This window comes from Mandrillus leucophaeus, unplaced genomic scaffold (genome assembly GCF_000951045.1).
Source record: "Mandrillus leucophaeus isolate KB7577 unplaced genomic scaffold, Mleu.le_1.0 Scaffold808, whole genome shotgun sequence".
Taxonomy (NCBI): domain Eukaryota; kingdom Metazoa; phylum Chordata; class Mammalia; order Primates; family Cercopithecidae; genus Mandrillus; species Mandrillus leucophaeus.
In genome coordinates this window covers 1187233-1187781 of record NW_012108786.1, presented here as the reverse complement: position 1 = coordinate 1187781, position 549 = coordinate 1187233, and positions in this window count along the sequence as shown.

Genomic DNA, 549 nt, shown 5'->3' with positions numbered 1-549 from the left:
CCACCTCTTCCCCTCACCGCTGTGAGGTGCTGCGATGCTGGGTCTACCTCACGCCCACAGCCATGGGGACCTTGCTCCTTCAGCCAGTCCCTTTATCTCCTGTTATCTCCAATACCCCTTCTCTACCATATTTTTGTCCTTCATCTATATGAATGCTCAAGTCTCTACCATCCTCAAACAAGAATAAACAAAACCACCCTGCCTTGATCTCCAAATCCACTTCCACTCACCCTAGTGATACCTGACTTTTTGACAGTGACCTCTACATGTTACATCTGATGGCCAATTTATGTCCTTGTTTTAGTGACCTCTCAGCAATATCTAACACTCTTTTTTTCTTCTTGAAATGTCTTTTTTATTTGGCTTCTGGGTACCACTGTCTTCCTACTTCTCTGTTAGTTTTCTACAAACTAGTTATTCCTTGAATGTGGTTTTCTCTTTCTTTTCCCTTTGTCTCTTTCTTTCTTGCTTGCTTGCTTTTTCTCTTTCTTTCTCTCTTTCTCTCCCTTCCTTCCTTCCTTCCTTCCTTCCTTCCTTCCTTCCTTCCTT